The following is a 17,044-nucleotide window of genomic DNA, read 5'->3' on the forward strand; positions in this document are numbered from 1 at the left end:
TATGGATTCTGGGTCGTGGACCTCTGATGCAGAAAACTGGGGAGTAGGGATGGGGTTTGTCAGAGAGAGATGTATACCCCGAAGGCCTGAATAGACCAGTGTAGCAAATCCCCCAGTCTTTGCAAAGCCTATGCAGCACCACTTTCAGGTCACACATACCTTCCGGAACCCAACAGCAGGACGAAGGCAGAGGGCTGGCTTCCCAATGTCTAGACTTACAGCTTTCTTTGGACATCCCTGCCACCTTTTCTCTAAAGGGCCAGACAGTAAATATTTTAGGCTTTTCAGGCCATACATTCCCTGTCACAAGTATGCACCTCTGCTGCTGTGGTGTGAAAGCAGCCGAAGATGATACATAACATATGAGCATAGCTGCGTTATAGATAAACTTTACTAACAGATACTGAAATTTGAATTTTATATAATTTTCACTTGTCACAAATATTATACTTCTTTTGAGGGTTTTTTTCCCCCAACCATGTAAAAATATAGAAACATTCTTAGCTGTGCTGGACAAAATAGACAGAAGGCTGGATTTGGCCCGCAGACCATAGTTTGCCAACCCTGCTTTAAAACAATCCGTGTTTGAGACTTCCCTGGTGGTCCAGTGGTTAAGAATCTGCTTTCCAATTCAGGGGGTGTGGGTTCGATCTGGGGAACTAAGATCCCACATGCTGAGGGGCAACTAAGCCCACACGCCACAACGAGAGCCCTCGTGCTCTGGAGCCCATGCGCCACAGCTAGAGAGAAGCCTGCACGCCGCACGAAGAGCCCGCGTGCCACAACTAAGAGCCGACGCAGCCATAACTAAATAAATAAGTAAGTAAATAAATATTAAGGAAAAATATCTGCGTTTAACTTCACATTTGCTAAAATTCTCTTTCTGCCTCCTGTTCCATCTCCCTCATGCATGCTGAACACCTGTTTTGTTCTAAATCTCCTGCAGGATGATACTAGGCCAAAGTATCCCATGCTCTGATGTGTCTAAATTTTCCTTCCTGCCTTCCCATTTCTCAGGTACAGCTTTCCACATAGTTCTTAAGAAAAATTAAATGGATTCACCAAGAAGTGCTGTTACCAGAGTATTCTCTAGAAAATACAAATCTGGACCTGTCATCCCAGTTCCAACATTTCCCTATCTTTCCTTTGACTAAAAGAAATTAATCTTTTAAAGTCAGCTGTTAAGTCTTTGGCCACCTGTCATCTCCCGTCATATCTTGCTTCTTATCAGTGCTGTGATTCTCACGTGCACTACATACCCTGTAGCCAGGCCAATTGTTTGCCCATTGCCAAGCAGGGCAGTTTTTGGCCCTTTTGCCCTCGTGCAGACCACTCTCTCTGTAATTCTTTGACCCCTCTTCCCTGATATGGAACTTCAGTTGACCCTCCAAGGCCCGGCTCTAAAGTCACACTCACAGTGAAGCCTTTGCTAATACCTTGAGAAATCGCTTTATAAAAAAAACTATAATGTATATATATATATATTTTTAAAATTTATTTATTTTTGGTTTGTGTTGGGTCTTCGTTGCTGCGTGCAGGCCTTCTCTAGTTGCGGCAAGTAGGGGCTACTCTTCGTTACGGTGCGTGGGCTTCTCATTGCAGTGGCTTCTCTTGTTGCGGAGCATGGGCTCTAGGTACGTGGGCTTCAGTAGTTGTGGTGCACGGGCTCAGTTGCTCCGCGGCATGTGGGATCTTCCCAGAGTGGGCCTCAAACCTGTGTCCCCTGCATTGGCAGGTGGATTCTGAACCACACTGTACCACCAGGGAAGTCCCTACAATGTATTATTTATTATGACATATAACACATTGTGGTTTAACTATCTGTTTATATACCTTTTCTTCCTACCAGACTGGTTTCAGTTGGTTAGGGATTGTGCTTTCTTCATCTTCACCGATACCTACCTCTACGACCTGCAGGTCCTAGCCCAGATTTGGCAAATAGTGTATTCCTATGATAGGTATTAAATTTAACCCTCCAAGAGTGTTAAATGTTTTTTTTAGAAGTGTCTATTCCTTAACTCTAGTGAATTTGGAATTGGCAGAGTTTCAGGCTATAGTAAAATAAAGTGAACACATTTGGGCATAAAAAATAAATACGCTGTTTGTCCTCAGGGTCAGCTTCCCCAAGGGGTGTCCATGGTTTACAGTCCTTGTTTCTTTCTGGTCCCGCAGGCTCACTATCACATCCAATGTCCCCATGGCCTTCATGGGTAAGGCTTCAGGTCTGAGGAGGGAAGTGGAGTGAGAGGAGCTGCCATTCAAACTACCAGTCAGCTGTCACTTGTTTGAAAGCTAGTGACTGAGGCAATACCTGGTTCTGCCATTTTCCTTACCTAGCACATGTGGGGAGCAGAGTGGGGTTTAAATGGGAGTGACACAGACTCTGAAGTGTGCCACTTCGAAGTAAGTAATTTTACTAAATGCAGAAAGAGTTAGGGAAATGAACAACTTTTAGTCTAAAATATATGGCAGTGATTCAATGAAGGTCCTGTCAGGAAGGTAAAATGTAAACAGTTTTCTGATTTCTCCTTGGAAACTTTTCTACCTTTTAGACCTATTCAATTTGATTTCTAAGGGAAAAAAAAGTAAAACTAAAAACAACAGAAAGAAATTATATATATATATATGTATGTATATATGTGTATATATATATATTTTTTTTCTTCTTCTTTTTTTTTTTTTGCGGTACGCGGGCCTCTCACTGTTGTGGCCTCTCCCGTTGCGGAGCACAGGCTCCGGACGCGCAGGCTCAGCGGCCATGGCTCACGGGCCCAGCCGCTCTGCGGCATGTGGGATCTTCCCGGACCGGGGCACGAACCTGTCCCCTGCATCGGGAGGCGTACTCTCAACCACTGCGCCACCAGGGAAGCCCTCATTAGATATTTTTAAATGGTTATTCACTAATTTGTATCCTTTTCCTGGTTAGCAAAGTAGTTTCACCTTGATTACTATTTTGATTTTGACGTCCCTGAAATTCAGAAATAGAGATTTGATTATCTACGGATCATAGCAACGTTCCAAACCTGGTTTTCTTCCAACTTTGTAAACAGGACATTGTGGACTCATTTCATCTTCCCATTGCAGGGATTACAGACTAATTTATATATTTATTTTTAAAATTTTTCATTTATATACAACTTTTAAAGATTGCTTTCCATTTACAGTTATTGCAAAATATTGGTTATACACCCTGTGTTGTACAATACATCACTGAGCCTATCTTAAACCCAATAGTTTGTACACCCACCTCCTCCGACTTCATACTGGCCCCCTCCCTGGGAACACAAACTAATTTTTTTTTTTAAACATCTTTATTGGAGTATAATTGCTTTACAGTCTTGTGTTATACAATTTTGGCAGTGTAACAAAGTGAATCAGCTATATGCATATGTACATCCCTATATCCCCTCCCTCTTGCGTCTCCCTCCCACCCTCCTTATACCACCCCACTAGGTGGTCGCAAAGCACTGAGCTGATCTCCCTGTGCCATGCAGCTGCTTCCCACCAGCTATCTATTTTACATTTGGTAGTGTATCTATGTCAATGCTACTCTCTTACTTCATCCCAGCTTACCCTTCCTCCTCCCCATGACCTCAAGTCCATTCTCTACGTCTGTGTCTTTATTCCTGTCCTGCCCCTACATTCTTCAGAACGATTTTTTATTTTTGGATTCCATATATATGTGTTAGCATATGGTATTTGTTATTCTCTTTCTGACTTACTTCACTCTGTATGACAGAACCTAGGTCCATCCACCTCCCTACAAATAACTCAATTTCGTTTCTTTTTATGGCTGAGTAATATTCCATTGTATATATGTGCCACACATTCTTTATCTGTTCATCTGTCACTGATGGACACTTACGTTGATTCTATGTCCTGACTACTGTAAACAGTGCTGCAATGAACATTGTGATACATGTCTCTTTTTAAATTATGGTTTTCTCAGGGTGTATGTAGTGGGATTGCTGGGTCATATGGTAGTTCTATTTTTAGTTTTTTAAGGAACCTCCGTACTGTTCTCCATATTGGCTGTACAAATTTACATTCCCACCAACAGGGCAAGAGTGTTCCCTTTTCTCCACACCCTCTCCAGCATTTATTGTTTGTAGATTTTTGGATGATGGCCATTCTGACTGGTGTGAGGTGATACCTCATTGTAGTATTGATTTGCATTTCTCTAATGATTAGTGATGTTGAGCATCCTTTCCTGTGTTTGCTGGCAATCTGTATATCTTCTTTGGAGAAATGTCTATTTAGGTCTTCAGCCCATTTTTGGATTGGGCTGTTTGTTTTTTTTAATAGTGAGCTGCATGAGCTGCTTGTAAATTTTGGAGATTAATCCTTTGTCAGTTGCGTCATTTGCAAATATTTTCTGCCGTTCTGAGGGTTGTCTTTTTGTCTTGTTTATGGTTTCCTTTGCTGTGAAAAAGCTTTGAAGTTACATTAGGTCCGATTTGTTTATTTTTGATTTCCATTTTCCTAGAAGGTGTGTCAAAAAGGATCTTGCTGTGATTTATGTCATAGAGTGTTGTGCCTATGTTTTCCTCTAAGAGTTTTATAGTGTCTGGCCTTACATTTAGATCTTTAATCCATTTTGAGTTTATTTTTGTGTATGCTGTTAGGAAGTGTTCTCATTTCATTCTTTTACATGTAGCTGTCCAGTTATCCCAGCACCACATACTGGAGAGGCTGTTTTTTCTCCACTGTATACTCTTGCCTCCTTTATCAAAGATAAGGTGACCATATGTGCGTGGCTTTATCTTTGAGCTTTCTGTCCTGTTTCATTGATCTATATTTCTGTTTTTGTGCCAGTACCATGCTGTCTTGATTACTGTAGCTTTGTAGTAGAGTCTGAAGTCATGGAGCCTGATTCCTCCAGCTCCGTTTTTCTTCCTCAAGATTGTTTTGGCTATATGGGGTCTTTTGTGTTTCCCTACAAATTGTGGAATTTTTTGTTCTAATTCTGTGAAAAATGCCAGTGGTAATTTGATAGGGATTGCACTGAATCTGTAGATTGCTTTGGGGATTATAGTCATTTTCACAATGTTGCTTCTTCCAATCCAGGAACATGGTATATCTCTCCATCTGTTTGTATCATCTTTAATTTCTTTCATCAGTGTCTTATAGTTTTCTGCATACAGGTCTTTTGTCTCCTTAGGTAGGTTTATTCCTAGGTATTTTATTCTTTTTGTTGCAATGGTAAATGGGATTGTTTCCTTAATTTCTCTTTCAGGTTTTTCATCATTAGTGTATAGGAATGCAAGAGATTTCTGTGCATTAATTTTTTATCCTGCTGCCCTACCAAATTCATTGATCAGCTTTAGTAGTTTTCTGGTAGCATCTTTAGGATTCTCCATGTATAGTATCATGTCATCTGCAAACAGTAACAGTTATACTACTTCTTTTCTGATTTGGATTCTTTTATTTCATTTTCTTCTCTGATTGCTGTGGCTAAAACTTCCAAAACTATGTTGAATAAGAGTGGTGAGAGTGGGCAACTTTGTCTTATTCCTGATCTTAGAGGAAATGCTTTCAGTTTTTCACCATTGAGAGTGATGTTTGCTGTGGGTTTGTCATATATGGCCTTTATTATGTTGAGGTAGGTTCTGTCTATGCCTAATTTTTGGAGAGTTTTTATCATATACGGGTGTTGAATTTGGTTGAAAGCTTTTTCTGCATCTATTGAGATTATAATATGGTTTTTATCCTTCAATTTGTTAGTATGGTGTATCACATTGATTGATTTGCGTATATTGACGAATCCTTGCATTCCTGGGATAAACCCCACTTGATCATGGTGTATGATCCTTTTAATGTGCTGTTGGATTCTCTTTGCTAGTATTTTGTTGAGGATTTTTGTATCTATGTTCATCAGAGTTATTGGCCTGTAGTTTTCTTTTTTTGTGACATCTTTGTCTGGTTTTGGTATCAGGGTGATGGTGGCCTCATAGAATAGTTTGGGATTGTTCCTCCCTCTGCTATATTTTGGAAGGGTTTGAGAAGGATTGGTGTTAGCTCTTCTCTAAACGTTTGATAGAATTTGCCTCTGAAGACAGCTGGTCCTGGGCTTTTGTTTGTTGGAAGATTTTTAATCACAGTTTCAATTTCAGTGCTTGTGATGGGTCTGTTTATATTTTGTATTTCTCCCTGGTTCAGTCTCGGAAGGTTGTGCTTTTCTAAGAATTTGTCCATTTCTTCCAGGTTGTCCATTTTATTGGCATATAGTTGCTTATAGTAACCTCTCATGATCCTTTGTATTTCTGCAGTGTCAGTTGTTACTTCTCCTTTTTCATTTCTAATTCTATTGATTTCAGTCTTCTCCCTTTTTTTCTTGATGAGTCTGGCTAATGGTTTATCAATTTTATCTTCTCAAAGTACCAGCTTTTAGTTTTATTGATCTTTGCTATCGTTTCCTTCATTTCTTTTTCATGATCTTTATGATATCTTTCCTTCTGCTAACTTTGGGTATTTTTTGTTTTTCTTTCTTTAATTGCTTTAGGTGTAAGGTTAGGTTATTTATTTGAGATGTTTCTTGTTTCTTGAGGTGGGACTGTATTGCTATAAACTTGGCTCTTAGAATTGTCTTTGCTGCATCCCATAGGTTTTCAGTCGTTGTGTTTTCATTGTGATTTGGTTTTAGGTATTTTTTTGATTTTCTGTTTGATTTCTTCAGTGATCTCTTGGTTATTTAGTAGTGTATTGTTTAGCCTCCATGTGTTTTTATTTTTTACAGTTTTCTTCCTGTAATTGATGTCTATTTCCATAGCATTGTGGTCAGAAAAGATACTTGATACGATTCAATTTTCTTAAATTTACCAAGGCTTGCTTTGTGACCCAAGATATGGTCTGTCCTGGAGGATGTTCCATGAGCACTTGAGAAGAAAGTGTATTCTGTTATTTTTGGATGGAATGTCCTATAAATATCAACTAAGTCCATCTTGTTTAATGTGTCATTTAAAGCTTGTGTTTCCTTATTTATTTTCATTTTGGATGATCTGTCCATTGGTGAAAGTGGGGTGTTAAAGTCGCCTACTATGATTGTGTTACTGTTGATTTCCCCTTTTATGGCTGTTAGCATTTGCCTTATGTATTGAGGTGCTCCTATGTTGGGTGCATAAATATTTACAATTGTTAAATCTTCTTCTTGGATTGATCCCTTGATCATTACGTAGTGTCCTTCTTTGTCTCTTGTAATAATCTTTGTTTTAAAGTCTATTTTTTCTGATATGAGAATTGCCACTCCAGCTTTCTTTTGATTTCCATTTGCATGGAATAACTTTTTCCATCCCCTCACCTTCAGTCTGTATGTGTCCCTAGGTCTGAAGTGGGTCTCTTGTAGACAGCATATGTATGGGTCTTGTTTTTGTATCTGTTTCACCAATCTGTGTCTTCACCAATCTGAGCATTTAATCCATTTACATTTAAGGTCATTATCGATATGTATGTTCCTATTACCATTTTCTTAATTGTTTTGTGTTTGTTATTGGAGGTCTTTTCCTTCTCTTGTGTTCCCTGCCTAGAGATGTTCCTTTAGCATTTGTTGTAAAGCTGGTTTGGTAGTGGTGAATTCTCTTAACTCTTGTTTATCTGTAATGGTTTTAATTTCTCCATCAAATCTGAATGAGATCCTTGCTGGGTAGAGTAATCTTCGTTGTAGTTTATCCCCTTTCATCACTTTAAATATGTCCTGCCACTCCCTTCTGGCTTTGAGTTTCTGCTGAAAAATCAGCTGTTAACTTTGTGGGGATTCCTTTTGATGTTATTTGTTGCTTTTTCCTTGTTGCTTTCAATATTTTTTCTTTGTATTTAATTTTTTATACTTTGATTAATATGTGTCTCGGCGTGTTTCTCTTTGTGTTTATGCTGTATGGGACTCTCTGTGCTTTCTGGACTTGATTATTTCCTTTCCCATGTTAGGTAAGTTTTTGACTATAATTTCTTCAAATATTTTCTCAGACCCTTTCTTTTTCTCTTCTTCTTCTGCGACCTCTATAATTCGAATGTTGATGGGTCTAATGTTGTCCCAGAGCTGAGACTGTCCTCAGTTTTTTTCATTCTTTTCTCTTTATTCTACTCCCTGTCAGTTATTTCCACCATTTTATCTTCCAGCTCACTTATCCATTCTTCTGCCTCAGTTATTGTTACTGATTCCTTCTAGAGTATTTTTAGTTCCAGTAATTGTGTTGTTCATCACTGTTTGTTTGCTCTTTAGTTCTTCTAGATCCTTGTTAAATGTTTCTTGTATTTTCTCCATTCTGTTTTAGAGATTTTGGATCATCTTTACTATCATTACTCCAAATTCTTTTTCAGGTAGGTTGCCTATTTCGTTTTCATTTATTTGGTCTTGTAGGTTTTAACCTTGCTCCTTTGTCTGTTAGAAATTTTTTTGTCATTTCTTTTTTTTTACTGGGTGGTGATGTATTCCTGTCTTACTGGTTGTTTGGTGTTTGGACTTCCAGCACTGGAGTTTGCAGGCAGTTGGATAGAGCTGGGTCTTGGTGCTGAGTTGAGAACCTCTGGGAGGCCTCACTCCAACTGATATTTCCTGGGGTCTGAGGTTCTCTGTTAGTCCAGTGTTTGGGCTCGGAGCTCTACCACAGGAGCTCAGACCCGACCTCCAGCCTGGGAACCAAGATTCCACAAGCTTTGTGGTGCAGTTAAAAAAAAAAAAAAAAAAAAAAAAAGAAGGAAGAAAGAAAGAGAAAAAGGAGTGGTACAATATCATGGAATAAAAAACAAAATAAAACTAGAAAGATTAAAAATATATTAGGGAAAATAAAAGTATAATGGAAACAACTGCAATGATGTAAAATAAAACTGCAACAGAAAAAAGAAAAAAAAAAACTGGGGTGGGGGGTGAACAAGCCAAAAGGAGAGAACACTAACAAAGTATAAAAAATAAAATTAGGAAAATAAAAGATTTATTAGGAAAAATAAAAATATAAAATAATCAACAACAATGAATCAACAAGGTAAAACAGAACCCTAATCTAAAAGAGGAAAAAAGAAAAGAAAAAACAAAAAAGCCTTCGCTGTGGGGGCAGAGTTTAGGCAGGGGCGGGGTTTAGGGTGGGGTGGGAGTGGTGACATTCAAGCATAGGGCTGGGCCTCTGCTTGGGACCTGCGCCGAAGGGGTGTGGCAGCATGTCAGAAGGAGGTCCTCTGGAGTGTGGAGTTCCGGAGTTTGGAGGTAGCGCCCTGAGTGAGGGTGTGTGGGTGGGGTTTAGGCCCAGCTTGTTGGAGGGGGTCTCGGAGTGTAGAGGTGGGGTGTTGGGTGGGGGTGTAGGGGTGGGGCTTGGGCTCTGCACGGCAGGAGGGAGGCTCCAAGGGCAGCGGATTAGGCCCAGAAGCCCAACATGCTTCCCGGTGCCTACGTGGACAGGGAAAGCACTGGCCCCGTTCCCTTCCATTCCTCCACGTCCCTCCTTCACCATCTCCCCCAGGGTTTCCCCCCGTCACGGCTAGACCCCTAACCGTGCGTGGTTAGGGGTCCCCTCCCCCAGCCGCCCCTCAGGGGTGCCGGTTCCATAGGTCTGGCCTTTACTTTAGCTCGCCCTTCCCTCCCTCCCACTCCCTCCAGACCCACATGGCTGGAAGAGGCCTTGGTGGGCAGAGAATCAGGCCTGGGATCTCAGCAGGTTCCTGGGGGCCCATGTGGGCAGGGAAAACCTGGCCATGCTCCCTTTTGATCCTCTGCCCTCCAGATGGTTCCCCAGTTTCCCCCTTCGGGCGTGGGATCCCTTCCCCTCCCCCAGCCTCCCCTCAGGGCCACCAGTCCTGTCCCCCCTCCACTTCTCCTCCCCCATCACTCTCCCCACACCCCATGTCCTACCTGGTCGCTGGGGGCTTCCTCCCGTCCCCTCAGGTGTCTGTGGTCCCCCACTGGTGCCTGGTAGGTGCCCTAGTCGTGAGGAGACACAAATTCCACGTCCTCCTAGTACGCCGTCTTACACAAACTAATTTTTAAATGAGTCTAAAACAGGTGTTCATAACCTGGAAACTGTGGGCCCTTGAGGAAGCCAAAAAGACAACCAGACGTGGTTCTTGCCTTCATGAAACATTCCTATTTACTTATGCATTATTTGTACTCTAGGCTGTTTGGCTATCATTTCTGAATTATTCAGCCCTCAACAGTTTGCATCATGTTTGGTGCTCAATAAATGTTGGCTGAATATTAATAGAGGAAGGAGACCAAGAGTTTTAAGATGCTGGGGAGAAAAATAAATAATAAATGTAGTTGGTCACGAGTGAACCGAAAATAAATGACTCACTGACTGCCAATATGGGAAGTTCTTATTGGAGGAAAGTGGTACAATTATTCAGCAGTACAGGGAAAAAGTTACTAAGTTTAGAAAGAGCCCAGTTGAATTTGTATTTCTTGGGGTCCTTTCAGATATCAACATGGACTTATTTATTAGTCAGGTTAGTTTGATGTTCCAACCAAGGGAGCTTAGATATGATGAAGGAGGGGAGAGCAGGACAGTAGTCTAGGGAGACAAACTGCAGGCAAGAGCAAAATCTGGGGACAAAACGTTGCTGAAAATAATTCCCCACTGGCTACACTGGCCTAACTGAGGGTAAAAACACTCTAACTCCAGGATCTTTGGGTCTTTGGAACATGGAAATGAAACCTTTAAAAAAAAAAAAGAAATCTCTTTTTAATGGAAATGAATGTTAAAAAGCTAATTTCTTTTTAAACACTTCTTGTGATATGAGGTGCATTTTAAAAACTTGGGGGGAAAAAAGTCCTAAAACAAGTTTGGATCAGTTTAACTTTAGAATGTCAGTTTAACTTTGTATCGGCCTTGGGTCTCCTCTGAGTTGACTTCTCAAAAGCAAAATCTACTTTGTGTAGTTAGGTTAGAAACTGTGTTAACACATGCTATTTTCAAAGAATCCAGAGCCTCAATGAAATTAGAACTGTAATGGGATCTAGGGCATTATCTGTAACATTTGAACAGCTTTTCTTCAGCAGGCCTGCTACATAGTTGCAATAAATTCCTGCAGAAGGTGTTGCAGGATCTTTCTGGTTAAGTGCACTAAACTTTGCTTAAGTATTCTGTGCTGATACTTTTTTTTTTAGCAAATAGAAGCAGAGAGACCAGATTCCAGCAGTGGCCGCCATGGCCCACTTTTGAATTCCTAGCAACTAAAGATTGTTTGATAAGTATCTTCAGCCCAAGTTACAAATTCAAAGGTTTTCTTCAACAAGGGTAGAAAACAGGCACAAGGGTTTATCTTCTATCAGATGGCACAGCTGCTATCTTCAGGGCTGGCTGAGTCAGTGAGATTAGGAGAAAGGCAGGTATTTAGATAAAGAAGAGTTTATCAGAACAGGAGTCTTACCACTGGACATTCAATCTAGCTTTTAACAATCCAAAAAGAACTAGTTTAATCGGCCTTTCCCAGCATTACTACGTGGTCTGTTAAGAGAGCTGCGTATGGTAATGATGTATCACAGCATTCTGTAGATCCAGATCACAAGGAAACTGTGAAATTAATTCAAGACAGTGAAATTTCATTTGATCAATATCTCCTTTTTTCCCTCTTTAAATAAATTCTTATTCCTGGTCTTTATTTTACGGTGGTTACTTCTCTTGTAATGTAACTCTACATAGGGTTTTGAAAAGTGACATACTCATTTTCAGTCACGATTTGTTTAAAAAGTGAATGTATGAGGCATATTATAAAAAACTATAGACCCTTATACCTACAAATATAGATAATTTAATACATTTCCTGGCTCTTTCCTTTCCTTAACAATTTACCTATGTAATCTTTACATGATAATTGATACAATTGTGTCAGCTTTGTTTTTATATAACATTACTTTGCATCTCTAAATAGTGTTCATATTTTAATTTCTTAAGTTACATTGTAATCTATGGAAATAATATAGTTTGTTAAAATGTTTCTGATTGCAGGTTTAGTTTTTACAATTGATAAGTGAGTAGATCTAACAATAAGGATAATTCTGTATATGTTATATTAAGGAGTCTGTATAACTTGACACTATCATAGGAAACACTTTTTTCTTTGTAAAGAAGTAACTCAGAAGCACAAGATGTGGTACAATTATATTGTTGTTTAGATTAATCATTTTCTTCTGTGACAATTAACTCAGATTGTAAGTTTTAAGATTATACAAAAGGAAACACAGGACGATGTAACTTATTACAGATCTTGAATTTTCTAACAGTTATAAGTGGGCCACTGGAGACAAATTATAATGGGCCTTCATCTCATCTTTTTCAAGAAATTGTGTTTGGCAGGCTGTTCTGAGCCTATACCCATTGCCAATGTTTTTTTTTTTTCTTAATGACCAACTATTTTCTCTGCAACAGAATTTGTTCACTCTAAGTCTAAGGTGGCTGGCATCTTCTAACTAATACTATAAGGGTCGCACATATTTAATCGATTGAAAGGACAGTCTTTTATAAAAACTAATTACTTACATGTGTTGTATGAGAGGGAGGATGGAGACATTCCATGGCACTAATAGTGTGAGCTTTCTGACGTCTTCATTTTTAAATCTCCTCTGACTAACCAGTAGTAATGATTCCTCCAGTGATTTGGGTGTGCTACTTCCTCATATTCCTGTACATATAGAACAGCAAATAGTGAAATAGCAAGTTTCCACAGGCAAAGTGCTGTTGTAGGCACTTTACTTACATTAATTATTTAATCCTTCCAACAACACTGCAGCAAGTATACTATTAATAGCTCCATTTTATAGTGAGGAAAGTAAGGTATAGAGAGGTTAAGTGACTTGCTCAAGGTCACTGCTCATCATGGGGGGCTAAGACTCAGACAGTCTTGCATCAGAGCCCGTGTTCTTCACCATATGCACAGCATCTCACAGGCCAGGGCAGGAAACTGGCACACACAAGACATCATGCCATCTTTTAATATTGAGTAAGAGAGGATTAATAAAAGATTAACATTCATCATCTTGAAATGGAAAAGTAAACAAAAAATTGGGGAGAGAAATTCATCCTAGGTGGCCACTTATTCAAGTCAGTATCTGTGCTCTTTCCTCTTACGATTACAGCTTACACTGGCACTGCATGGAATCTCATATATCATCTTTAAAAAAAATTCCTCTGAAAATGTGTCTTCTACATAGGAATATTATGTTTCCCTTACACTTGGCAGCTCACATATTTGTTTATGGTACTAAGTAGTTTTGCAATTCCTTAAATCATTTTCAACCTTTTGAGAAGGGGGATCATTAGTCTTAAGGTCACTTCAAAAGCAGCTATCTGGGGCTTCCCTGGTGATGCAGTGGTTGAGGGTCCACCTGCCGATGCAGGGGACACGGGTTCGTGCCCCGGTCCGGGAAGATCCCACATGCCGCGGAGCGACTGGGCCCGTGAGCCATGGCTGCTGAGCCTGCGCGTCTGGAGCCTGTGCTCCGCAGTGGGAGAGGCCACAGCAGTGAGAGGCCCGCATACCGCAAAAAAAAAAAAAAAAAAAAAAAAAATCAGCTATCTGTCAAATCTTTGGATATGATAGAACACGGGTCATTTATCTACAGCAGGGGCAAGGGCAGATGAGGAGAGGGTAGGGATCTGGAGCTACAGGCCCCCGTGGGGCTGATATAGGCAGGAAAGCAGTTCTTTCTGGCCAGTGGATTCCAGGAATGCAGGAGCATGCAATGTTGTGAAGAGAAAAGAGCATGGGATTTGGAGCCAGGAGGCTTAAATCTGATCATTGACGCAACAAATGTTAACTACACGAGCTCATGTGAGTTATTTAATTTTTCACTGTTCTGGATTTTTTTATGGCTGTTAGGATTAAATAAGAAAATACATTGTGTGCTCTGTGAACTATAAATTATTAAGTACATTTGAGCTAATTTAAAAAAAAAGAAGATGGACAGTGGACACTACATTAGACAATCAAGCTGAGCCTGAATCACTGATGTGGCATAATAGTGGTGTCCTAGCCGGTGGTCAGGTGCCATGATGGGTAATCCAGATCTGAGCAAGGTCGGAAGCTTAGATCTCAAGGACATCTGTGAGCAGCTATCAGAACTCCAGCCTCTGGTCTGGGGTTCAGGCAGAAAGCCCCAGGTTTAAGTACATTAAGATGCTAGGCAAAACTTTGGGTATTTAAAAAGGTTGTAACAAAGCCACTGCCCAGATACTGGGTCATAATATCATCTGTGAGAACAGCAAGGATTCCTTGAGTCTGCATCCCAATATTTGGCTAAAGTGCCACCAATCCTTTTATCAGGCTCTGACCATGGGATGTAATGGCTGCCAAGTCTGGGAACCTGATACTAGCCTCCCAAACTAATGGACCACACATGATTCTTGGATTACAGAAATAGAGACAGCTTCAAGGCGGTGGAAAATGAGGACTCAAAGGTGACTTTGTGGTTTTTAGCCAGGGTGGCTGGGGCCACAGATATCTCATTTACAAAGGTTGCTAAGTTGGGGGCCAAAGGTGAGAAAGAAGGGAGATGGGAGAAGAGTAATATTCTGGAAAGGCAGGATCATGGTTGCATAGTCATGAGTTGCTGTTGATACCATACACCTAGAACTCAAAAGGAAAATTAGGACCAGAGGTGTGAGTTTGAGACTGTTCACAGAATAGTTGCCTCTAAGCCCTTGGAAAGTGTTTAGTTTCCTGGGGCTGCCATAGTGAATTACCACAAACTAAGTGGCTTAAACAGCAGAAATTTATCATCTCACAGTTGTGGAGTCTAGAAGTCTGAAATCAAGGTATCAACAGGGTTGGTTCCTTCTGAGGGCCTGAGGGGAGAATCTGTTACATCCCTCTCTCCTGGCTTCTGGTAGCTCAGGTGTTCTTTGGCTTGTAGATTGTATTTTCTTTGTGTATTCACATAGTCTCCCCTCTATTCATGTCTGTGTCTGTGTCCAAATGTTGCCTTTTTATTAGGACACAGTCAGATTAGATTAGAACCTGCACAAATGACCTCATCTTAACTTGATCCTTTGAAAAGACCCTATTTTCAGATAAGTTCACATTCACAGGCACTGGGGGTTAAGACTTCAGCATCTTTTTGGAGGACACAATTTAACCCATAACAGAGGAAAGATGGTTCCTGGGGAATGTAGAATAAGCAAAGAGGGGGGCTGAAGTAAGGTCTTTGAACTTGTGAGCATGAACAAAGGCATAGAAGACTGAAGAAGGAGATGTAACTATCTCATGGAAATAGGAGGAGAACCAAGAAAAATGTAGTAGCCAAGAGAAGGAAAGTTTCACGTAAAAAGGATCATGATTTTAAATGATAGAGAAAAAATTAGGCAGTTGAATGAGGACTAAGAAAAGATAGCTGGATTTGGTGATCAGGAGGTCACTGATGTCCATTATAAGAAGTGGGCGGGGGGGCTTTCCTGGTGGCGCAGTGGTTAAGAATCCACCTGCCAATGCAGGGGACACAGGTTCGAGCCCTGGTCCAGGAGGATCTCACATGCTGCGGAGCAACTAAGCCTGTGCACCACAACTACTGAGCCTGTGCTCTAGAGCCTGCGAACCACAACTACCGAAGCCCAGGTGCCTAGAGCCTGTGCTCCGCAACAAAGAGAAGCCACCGTAATGAGAAGCCTGTGCACCGCAAGGAAGAGTAGCCCACTTGCTGCAACTAGAGAAAGCCTGCACACAGCAATAAAGACCCAACGCAGCCAAAAATAAAATAATTTTTTTAAAAAATTAAAAAAAAAAGGATGAATTCAAATTTGAGAAAACAGCAAAAAAAAGAAGTGTGTGTGAGACATAGTGTTTCTGGGATACCCCCCATGGGCTCTGTCTTAGTTTGGGCTGCTGTTACAAAGTACCATAGACTGAGTGGCTTATAAACAAAACTATTCATTTCTCAAGTTCTGAGGCTGGAAGTTTCAGATCAGTGTGCCAGCATGGTTGGTTCTGGTGAGAGCCCTCTTCCAGGTCATAGACTGCCAAATTCTCATTATGTCCTCACCTGGAGGAAAGCAGAGAGGGGATGCGAGCTCTCTCATGACTCTTATAAGGGCACAAATTCCACTTGTGAGGGCTCCACTCTCATCACCTTATCTAATCCTAATTACTTCCCAAAGGCCCCACCTCCTAATACCATGACATTGAGGGGTAAAGTTTCAACATACGAATTTTGGGAGGACACATTCAGTCCATAACAGACTCAAATCTAAGCTCAGTCATTACCATGGGGGATGTTGGCACATTATTTAAACCCTCTATGTCTCAGTATTCTTATCTGTAAAATAGGGATGATAATAATAGTTCCTACCTCATAGAGTTGTTACCAAGATAAAATGAGTTGTGCTTAAAATAGTGCCATGTTATTTATGTGCGTCAAAGGACACTATCAACAGAGTGAAAAGGCAACCCATGGAATGGGAGAAGATATTTGCAAATCATTTATCTGATAAGGGATTGAGTAGGTTTTAATGATTACAGGTATTCGATTTTTAAAGCCACTTTGCTTTTACAGAAGACCTACATTAGTACCCATTTTTGCTAACTGAAAAAAATCCGAAGAGGATTTTCCTTTTTACGAAAAAAGACGAAAAGTGAAAATAGCATTCAGTGTTTGTTTTGCAGTAGCACTTACAGACGCAACACATACCTTGAACTGTGCAGTGGTGAGAGTGGCGCCACCAAGCTCCTTTCCTGGGAACTACACTCAGCATTTCAGCCTCAAGCCACAAAGCTTTGAACTGTGTGAGTATCTCTGCTTTATCTCAATTTAGTCTGTGCATCTGTTAGCAATAAGTGTCCTAAGGCAATTGCTTTGCCACTTTACCCCATTTTAGCTTAACATTTGGATATCGGGGGGAATCTGTAATTGCAACTAAATTTGTAGCATTAAAGGCTGTTAAACTTGAAGATCAAATATATTTCAAGTATTATGAAAATTAATGTTTAGATATAGAAGTGTTCCTGGCCAAAAACAGAAATGTAAAAACAGTTATCATATGTTAAGTACCCCAAAATCTAAACCTTTGATGGGGTTATTCTGAAATTAAATCTGAAGAATTAAACTAACCAAATGGGAAAAAGAAATGAAAGCTCT

The 17,044-nt window shown here is 40.4% G+C and overlaps 1 long non-coding RNA gene across 1 annotated transcript in view; it reads left to right on the plus strand.

Annotated features, from left to right (window-relative positions):
* Positions 1 to 17,044, plus strand: part of LOC116753371 — a 37,743-nt gene that overhangs the window by 17,419 nt on the left and 3,280 nt on the right. The window contains exon 2 of the long non-coding RNA XR_004349745.1: positions 16,573 to 16,692. This is a non-coding gene — a long non-coding RNA (uncharacterized LOC116753371). The remainder of the gene's footprint in view (positions 1 to 16,572; positions 16,693 to 17,044) is intronic.

This window comes from Phocoena sinus, chromosome 4 (assembly GCF_008692025.1).
Source record: "Phocoena sinus isolate mPhoSin1 chromosome 4, mPhoSin1.pri, whole genome shotgun sequence".
Lineage (NCBI taxonomy): Eukaryota > Metazoa > Chordata > Mammalia > Artiodactyla > Phocoenidae > Phocoena > Phocoena sinus.